Source organism: Lygodium microphyllum, chromosome 6 (genome assembly GCF_053477565.2).
Source record: "Lygodium microphyllum isolate KBCC chromosome 6, Lygodium_microphyllum_v1.1.10, whole genome shotgun sequence".
In the NCBI taxonomy this organism is placed as follows: domain Eukaryota; kingdom Viridiplantae; phylum Streptophyta; class Polypodiopsida; order Schizaeales; family Lygodiaceae; genus Lygodium; species Lygodium microphyllum.
In genome coordinates this window covers 160,087,398-160,096,847 of record NC_141140.1, presented here as the reverse complement: position 1 = coordinate 160,096,847, position 9,450 = coordinate 160,087,398, and positions in this window count along the sequence as shown.

Here is a 9,450-nt window from a genome sequence, read left to right as displayed (position 1 = left end):
AGAGAAGGACAAACTGCTGCTGTTTTCAGCCTGTGCGCAGTCTCGCATGCAGCCCGAGAAGCTGCTGTTTTGGAGAAGCTGCTGCTATTTTCAGCTCTACCCCTTATTTTCTCACCTCTACCCACCATATTCTCAGTCCTGCTTGCGATTTCTTGCAAACCCTAAAAAGTGCAAAAGCCCTAATTTTCCAATTTGGGGGTTTTTCAAAATTTCTGCAATTTTCTATCCATTTTGACCATCTCTTTCCGAATCTCAGCTCGTGCTGCCCAAAATTTGGGGCTTTTGTTAATTTTCGCTCCCGAAGTTCAAATTGACAACCAATTCGAAGAAATTTCACAATTTCTTTGACATTCTTGGCAAAAAATTTGGGGGTTTTACCTGATTTGCAGTCTCACATGCAATTTTTCATTCAAAACACTGACACTACACAATTTCATTGACATTTGTGCAAGAAATTTAGAGCTTTTTATCTTAGAGGCTCCAGTATGCATCCTGTGGCAGATTCCAACTACTGTTCGCTGTTGGCACATACCCCAAGGTAACATTACTACAGAGATTTAAGCTGTAAGATACAAATTTCTTCAATTTCTTTGAAATTTTAGAAAGAAATTTGGGGCTTTTGCCCAACATGCATTCCAAGGCAGCAAACAACCGATACAGCAGCATATAATTGCTGTTACAATCAGATTGAACATAAAATTTTAAAAAAATTCAATAAATGTTGCTATGATTTGTGCTTTTGAGGGCACACATTATGAGGCAAGTGTGGTACAACTGTGTATTGCTATTATTTCTTGGTTGAGTGCTGATTTGGGTCAAATTGGGCACACTTTGGCATTTGAGTGACAATTTGGTACTTGTTCCATAATCCCGAGAGGATTTTTGGTGCTCTAACAAGTACAATCTATACTTCAGCAAAAAAGTATTTGGCTAAAGACTTTTGTGCATTACTGACAACGTGGCACATCAAGGGACTAATGATCAGAGCAACATCCTTGGTGTCCTCACTCAGGAGGACAAACTTTATGGATCAAACTACCAGTTGTGGAGTTTTATGGTCCTCCCCACAACCTTTTTGTAGCAAAGGACTTGTGGGACTATGTTACAGGTGATTTCCATTGACCAGGAGGTCTTGCACCTCAAACACCTCACCGTAACACTAGAGGACAAGCTGTGGGTACCATTGCCTCTCCTACTCAGGATCAGAGGAGATGGGACTCAAAAGATACACAAGCACTTTCTTTGATTGCCTTGTCAATGAAAAGATCGATCATTCCACACATCCGGTCTTGTAAGACCTCAAAATCAGCATGGGATATACTTGAGCATATGTTTGTAGCACATAATAAGGTCAAAATATCTTATCTCCGTAGAGAGTTGGCCAATGTGAACATGGATGAGAGTGATAGCATGACAGATCACCTTACTCACATATAGGATTTGCGCGAGCAACTGCTCAATGTGGATTAAATCATTCAAGATTTTGAATTGGTAAACATCACACTGAACTCTCTTTCAGAGTTGTATATTGGTTTCCACACCTCTTTGATGTTGTCTTTTGGGAGGGCTAAGTAGGGACAACAATCCCTTATATTTGTGGAGTTGGAAGGCCTCTTGTTGGAAGAGGAACAAACTCGGAAGAATATTGCATTGCGTTCAAGAGATGTGGCTATGCTTTCTGAGTTGAAAGGCAAAGGAAAAGTCAAGCAAAATGCAAAAAATCAACAAAAGGGTAATGCTGGACAGCCATCAAATAAGGCTGTCCAAGATATACAAAAGTCTAAAAAGAAGGGGAAATGTCATTATAGTAAGAAGCTAGGTCACTATATTGGTGAATGATGTAATAGATTAGCCAAAGAGAAGAAAAAGGACTCTAGTTTGGCCGTCCAAGAGATATTAACCAACACATCTACCAATGGTGATGCTTCAACCAACTTTGTAGAGGACTATGCATTTCTGACTTGCAATTATAATTCTTCAATTGCTAATTTAGCATTTAATGTTGCGGAAACACAACAAACACAGTATTTTGACAATGGAGCTTCAAACATATCACTTCTAGGAAGTATTTATTTTCCTCTTTGCATTCAATTGTTGGAAAGCATGTTACATGTGCGAACAGCAACAATTATAATGTTTGTCAAAATTGGAACAGTCACTATTATTGATGGTTCTAACTTCATGCTTCCAGATGTCTTGTTTGTGTCTGGCATAACAAAGAACTTGTTATCTATCTCTCCTTTTAACAAGCATAGCTTTTAGGTCATCTTTCAGGATGACAAATGCCTTGTTAGAGACAAGGAGATGGATTATGCACTCAGGCTATCTAAGACTATGTATAAGGGTTTGTTTTTGTTGGATATCTATGGTGCACAATCTCATGATGCTCTAGCAATCACTACTCTATCACCCGCTATGAGTTGAAGCTCAGTTGAGAGTGACAAAAGTTCGAGAGGAGTGAACATGAGAGTGTGACGGCTGGAGAGAGTGAGAGCAGAGTCAAGTACGATTCGATAAGAGTGTACCAACACATTACAATTCAACAAGAGTGTACCAAAACTGTGTTGGTACACAGAATAAAATGTATTTACACTTAGGGCACGTAAAGGGTACATTCACATGTACAATGTGTGTGTACTATACACAAGGGGTTATACCAGGCCTTTATCCCAACAACCTCCCACTTAAAGGTCCGATGTGAACCTCTAGCTAACCAACTCCCACTAGTCGTATGCAATGCTCGTGTTGAGCTTTGCTTAGACTTTTAGTGAGAACATCTACAGGGTTGTCTTGTGTTTTAATCTTAGTCAATGTGAGTTGACCATCTTCCAAAATCTGTCTGATGAAGTAATATCGCACATCTATATGCTTTGTGCATGAATGATACATGGCATTCTTAGCCAAATACATAATACTCTAGCTATCACATCCCAAAACTATAGTACCCATAGACATGCCGAGATCTTCTGCAAGTCTGCTCAACAATATAACTTCCTTAGAAGCTTCAGTAGCTGATATATATTCAACTTCAGCGGTACTCAGTGCAACGATGTTCTACAACCTGGAACACCAAAAAACAGCTCCACCAGCAAAACTATAAAGACATACCCGCTGGTGGACCTATAAGTGTCCAAGTCGCCTACCATGTCTGAATCACAATGCCTCCCAATGTGCTTTGCCAGGATTTAACATAAACATGCTAACAGCTCCCACTGCATGAGCAATGTCCGAACGAGTAGCAACCATAGCATACATAAGAGAGCCACAAGCTAATACATAAGGGACCCCCTTCATAGCATTTGCTTCCACGTCATCTTTTGGGCTATTGGCTTTGCTAAGCTTGAGATAAGGAGATAAGGGTACCCCAAAAGGCTTAGTTTCAGCCATGTTAAATATGTCCAGTACCTTTTCAATGTACTTTTCTTGAGATAAAAACAGCAATTTCTGCATTCTATCTCTACGAATCCTCATGCCCAAAATATGCTCTGCATTTCCCAAATCTTTCATGGAGAAGACTGATTTCAGCTGATTTTTTAGAGCATCCAAGCTAGTTTTTCTTTTCCCAACTAGTAACATATCATCCACATACAAAACAAGTATGATGGGGCTGCCATCTATATCCTTTTTCATGTACAAGCAATGATCTGCATGGCTACATGTAAACCCATGAGATAGCATAAAAGCATCAAACTTTTTGTACCATTGCCGTGATTCTTGCTTCAGCCCATATAGGCTACGTTTTAGCTTACACACCATCTGCTCTTTTCCAAGAACTACAAAGCCCTCAAGCTATTTCATGTAGATTTCCTCATCAATGTCACCATGCAAGAAAACTATTTTTACATCCATTTGATACAGCTCTTAAGTCTAAAACAGCAGTAAGAGCAAAAAACACCCGTAGAGTGGTCATCTTCACAACAGGTGAAAAAACCTCTTGGAAGTCAATCCCTTCCTTTTGCGCATACCCTTTGGCGTCAACTGTCTTTACTTTGTACACCCATTTGTTTGGAAGAAGCTTCCTTCCCTTCCTTTTGCGCATACCCTTTGGCAACTAGCCTTGCCTTGTACTTGGATTTCCCATCAACTGTCTTTACTTTGTACACCCATTTGTTTGGAAGAAGCTTCCTTCCCTTGGGCAATGACACAAGATCCCAAGTATCATTTGCATATAGAGATTTAATCTCTTCCTACATAGCAAGCTCCCGCTTACTACTGAACTCACATGACTTGGCCTCTTTGTATGTAAGAGACTCACCCTCATTTGTAAGCATCACATAATACGAGGGGTCAAACCTATGTGGTTGCCTTCTTACGCAAGTAGACCTACGTACCCAATGATCAGCATTTTCAGGAATTGGGTCTACATCTGGAGGTATATTATTTTCAGCATTTATTGGCTGTTGTAAGCCATTTTCAGTATGCTGTTCATGCTGTACAGCACCTTCATTTTCATTTTCAGCACCTGCATTTTCATAATCAGCAAGCCTATCTTGCTGTCCATGACCTCCTTGTGCTTCTATTTACTGTTCATCATCATCTGGCTCAAAAATAACCGACTGATGATCAATTTCAGCCTGTGGTACAACACCATGAGGCTCATTTTCTAAAGTAATAGGTGGCTGCAAACTCTAAAACCTCATCTTTTTCATATCTTCATTAGAGGCTAAAGTACCTTTCAGCAATTTTACCTCATTAAACACAACATTACGACTACGAATAATTTTCTTGGACTGAGGTAACCACACTCTATAGTCAAATTCACCCTCATCACCATAGCCCATGAAAATGCCTTTGGTGGATTTTGGGTCAAGTTTGTTCCTCAGTTTATCCCTAACATGCACAAAAGCATCACAAACAAATATGCGTAAATGGTCATATGAGGCCGATTTGCCAGACCAAACCTCCTCAGGGATGCCATTGTTTAAGCACCTGTTTGGAGAGTGGTTGCAAATGTAAACCATGGTTTTGAGTGCCTCTCCCCAAAATTCATGAGGGAGATTAGCGGTGGACAGCATGCACCGCACTCTTTCACATAAAGTCCTGTTATATCTTTCAGCCACCCCATTTGAAGAAGGGTTGTAAGGAGCTGTAAGCTCCCTCTTAATACCATGCAAGTCACAAAAGGACTTGAATCCAGTAGATGTGAACTCACCCCCATTATCAGTTCTCAAGCATTTCAGCTTTCTACCTATCTGAGTGGTCACAAATGCACAAAAAGTTTTAAAAACAGCAAATACTTCACTTTTCTTTTTCAATAAGTATACCCAAATCTTCTTGGAACAGACATTAATAAAGGAGACAAAATATGTAGCACCACCCAACGATTTCATGACATACTACATACATCAGAATGCACTAAGTCTAAGACATTGAACTTACGAGAGACACAAGAGTAAAAGGAATTTTTTATTTGCTTTCCAAACTGACACTCGTTACAAAAGTCAAGTTTAGAGCCTTTTCCATCAACCCTCTTCAGAGAGGTTAGGACATCAAGTCCTTTTTGGCTCATATGGCCTAATCTCTTATGTCATAACTCCAAGTGGCTGCAAATTTCAACAACTACAAGAAACTTGCCATTCAAGGCTTTACAGTGCAAACAATACAAAGTGCCCTTCTTGGTTCCTTTTGCAATCAGCATGGAACCCTTTTTTACTTTCCACAAACCACCACCAAACAGTGTGGTGTAGCCATGCAAGTCAAGCTAACCAACAGATAGTAAACTCTTTTTAATGCCAAGTGCATATCTGACATCTTTCAACACAAGCTCTTGACCATTATCTAAAGACAAGTGTACAATGCCAATCCCATCAATGCTGCAAGCATGGTTATTTCCAAGATACACCTTTCCATAACTATCTACATTGAACATAGCAAAACACTCCAAGCAAGGAGTCACATGGAAAGAGGCACCAGTGTCTACAATCCAAGTCTGAGTGACATCATCATCAGCTGACAAGAGTGCATCAATCGCATCAGCCTTGGTAATCTGCATATCTTGCATGTGACATACAAGGGCATCATAATCAACTGCACATAATACATCAGCCTCTGTATCTGAAAGCTCCTCTATGACCACACTAGAGGCCACATTGGCCTTTTCTTTGCCTTTGATTGCCTCAAATGCATCTGTCTTGTCTGCAATTTCTGACTCGAAAATCACTGACAGGCATAAGCAATGTCAAATCTGGAAAAAGCCCCAAATTTTTGGGCCAGATCTGCACAGATCTGTGACCTATGCCTCCTGTGCGTAAACTCCCGCTAAGAGAAGGAATTTTCAAAAAGGATTTGAAAAGAAAATAAAGATTCTTGATTTTACAAAAATTGACGGATCCGTTGACCCACCGGAAGGTGTCAGTCGCGGAGCTGGCGACGCCTGTCATGCCGGCCCGCTAATCCGCGCTAGTTGCCGCTAGTAGTAGGTCCACAACGGACTCCAGTCGCCGTCACACTAAACTCCAGCTGTTGCCTGCACTCCGTCACGCTCGTCGCCAAGAACCTCAGCCGTCATGCCGACTTGTTAGAAGGCATGTGCCCGCTACTTGTCTCCTATCGCCTGCTAGTCGTCAGCTCGTCAGCTAGTCACAGCTTCCACCTAGGCCTGCTTGTTGGACGTCAGTCCTGTCACGTAATCGCTCAACTGCACCTTGATCTCGGAAAGTGTGCAAAACCTTAAGCTCTAATATCAGTTGTTGGAGCTCAGCTGAGAGTGACAGACGTTCAAGAGGAGTGAGCGTGAGTGTGACGGCTGGAGAGAGTGAGAGCAAAGTCAAGTACGATTCGATAAGAGTGTACCAACAACGTGTTGGTACACAAAGAATAAAATGTATTTATACTTAGGGCACGTAAAGGGTGCATTCACATGTACAATGTGCGTGTACTACACACAGGGGGTTAAACCGGGTCTTTATCCCAACACTATGGACGTATGAGTTTTGGGAGTTTGATGACCCTTTAGAGGTGTCATATGATAGATGCATTGCCTCCAGTAGAGACTCCACCTCCTCATGTATGCGAGGGATATATTTTGGGCAAGATGCTGAGATTTGCCTTCAAAAAGGATGGTGAAATGCATGTCAATGAGTTAGACTCTATTGCCACTAACTCTATATGGAATCTTGTGGATTTACCACTTGGCAAGAAGGCCAATTGCACAAAATGGGTTTTAAAACTCAAACGCAAGGCTGATGTTACCATTTACAAGTACAAAGCACGATTGGTAGTAAATGGTTATGCACAAAAGAATGGCATAGATTATGAAGAGACTTTTACTCCTACATCCTGTATGAGTTTGGTGAGATGTGTAATTGCTATGGCTGCAATTATGGTTGGAAGATACATCAATTGAACATTACAGCAGTATTCTTGAATGGGGATTTGCATGAGGATGTTTGTGTGTCACAACCTCTAGGGTTTGTGGTTAAGGGGAAAGAGCACATAATATGCAAGCTAAACAAAGCTCTTTATGGTCTCAAGCAGCCTCCTCGCGCATGGTACACTAAAAGTGATGCATATTTGGCCAACAAAGGGTTCAAAAACAGTCTAACTGCTCCCATTCTATACATTGAGAATGAAGGGGGAGACTTGCTGATTATCATTCTTTATGTAGATGACATGCTGCTCACTAGACCTTCAGAAGTAAAAATTGCAAATTACAAAGCTGAATTAAAACATGTATTTGCTATGTCAGATATGGGCTATCTCCACTATTATTTGGGGATTCAGTTCACCTAAAATCAGTTTGTTATCATCATGTCACAGTCACAGTCACAGTATGTGGATATGTTGTTACATAGGTTTAATATGCAAGATTGCAAACCTATGTACACTCCTATGGAACCAGGCTTAAAGCTATCTATATATGATGGTAAAGAGATGTCTAATGTTGCAATATACAGCCAGGCTATTGGCTATCTTATTTATCTTTGCAACATACACCTTGACATTCAATATACACTATCTCACGTGAGCAGGTATATTCATAGCCCACAGATTATACATTGGCAAGCTATTAAGCGGATCTTCAAATACTTGCAAGGTATTCAATCACATACATTTTTATTTCCCAGGGGTAGACTTGCAATTACAAGATTATAGTGATTCTGATTGGGCTAGTGATGCCAACACTAGGCAATGGACATTGTTTCTTTCTCGCCCGTTCACGCATTTCATGGCTAAGCAAGAAACAGTCTACAGTGGCTACCACGTCCTATGAAGCTAAGTACAGGGAAGCCTTCATGGCAATAGTGGAATATATATGGTTGCACACATTGTTGGCTGATCTACATTTACCATTGGAGGGTCCTACACCCATTCTTTCTCATAGTCAGAGTGCTAATGCAGTGATACGAAAGCCTGTGTTTCATGCTCACACGAAACATATTGAGGTGCATTACCATTATGTCAGAGAGAGATGCTATGCAAGAGAGATCAACTTGATGTATGTTCCTACACACGAAAATGTTGCAAACATTTTCACCAAGGCACTACCTCGTGAGAAGTTAGAGGCTTTTCGTGGTCCTTAAACTTACTACCCTTTGGTGATTGATCATTCATGCACTTTACCACATTGACACTGCAGAGGGGTGTTAGAATTTGCCAATTCTATGGGCTAGTGCCCAATGTTTTAGTCTTTAGTTCTTTCTTAGTGTAAACACAACTAAAGTTATAAGTTATGTCACCACTCTTAGAGTTAAGAGTTAGAGTCAGTTAACTCTAGTTGAGTTAGAGCTAGGTCTATCTTAGACCTATCTTGTACCTTTCATTCTCATTCTTTGAGTTCAACAAATACACTACTCTTTTGCTTCAGCACACTCTCATTGTCTCTCTTTTCTCTCCTCCATAGCTGGTGGTCATTTTCCAACAATTTGGCGATGATACCACGTGAGAATGTGAGGGTGCACAATGAAAGAAGGAATAGAAACACATGGGATGGTAGCCTCAACTCTAGGATGGTTATCTCAACTTTAGAAGGGTTGCTTCAGCACCATACAGCTTTGTATCCTCTCATTTGGCAATGATACCATGTGAGAATGTGAGAGTGCGCAACAGAAGAAGGAACAAGAACACAAACACACACATAGCAATTCTACAAGAAAAGAAGAAAAGAAATGTGCACTAAACAAGGAAAGAATGCTGAATACAATAAGAGGACTAATCAATCCCTACATACAACCCATAGCATCAGTAAAGGCACCAAATCCCACTGATGACAACTGCCACCTACACACAAAATGCTACATTTGCTGAGACACGATGACATGGAAACTTGTGCCCTTATGATATGGTTAGTCGCCTACTCTACAGAAGATTGTGTTTGCTGAGGTAGACAATAGTTGTCAGAAAACGCATGGAATAGTGGAAGAAAATAGGCTGCCTTCACGAGAACTTGCTGTGAGGCAGCAGAACATTGATGTGTGTGGTGTCCGGAGCAATCTAGCACAGTCACCTCAA